Source organism: Barbatula barbatula (assembly GCF_947034865.1).
Source record: "Barbatula barbatula genome assembly, chromosome: 24".
Classification (NCBI taxonomy): domain Eukaryota; kingdom Metazoa; phylum Chordata; class Actinopteri; order Cypriniformes; family Nemacheilidae; genus Barbatula; species Barbatula barbatula.
Window position 1 is genome coordinate 2638303 of NC_136787.1, and position 702 is coordinate 2639004.

Below are 702 nucleotides of genomic sequence, written 5' to 3' on the forward strand. Positions count from 1 at the left end.
ATTGAGCTGTTAGAATGTCAGAAACAAGCTTTCTGAGCTGAGAACTGCATTTTGTGACAAAGTGCTTCAGTGGATGATGAGAATGTCAGTTTTGACAAAGAACACTGTTCATTACTAAAATGCTCTAATTGAGCTGTAGAATGTCAGAAACAAGCTTTCTGAGCTGAGAAATGCATTTTGTGACAAAGTGCTTCAGTGGATGATGAGAATGTCAGTTTTGACAAAGAACACTGTTCATTACTAAAATGCTCTAATTGAGCTGTTAGAATGTCAGAAACAAGCTTTCTGAGCTGAGAACTGCATTTTGTGACATAGTTCATCAGTGGATGATGAGAATGTCGGTTTTGACAAAGAACACTGTTCATTACTGAAATGCTCTAATTGAGCTGTTAGAATGTCAGAAACAAGCTTTCTGAGCTGAGAACTGCATTTTGTGACATAGTTCATCAGTGGATGATGAGAATGTCAGTTTTGACAAAGAACACTGTTCATTACTGAAATGCTCCAATTGAGCTGTTAGAATGTCAGAAACAAGCTTTCTGAGCTGAGAAATGCATTTTGTGACAAAGTGCATCAGTGGATGATGAGAATGTCACTTTTGACAAAGAACACTGTTCATTACTAAAATGCTCTAATTGAGCTGTTAGAATGTCAGAAACAAGCTTTCTGAGCTGAGAACTGCATTTTGTGACAAAAAGCATC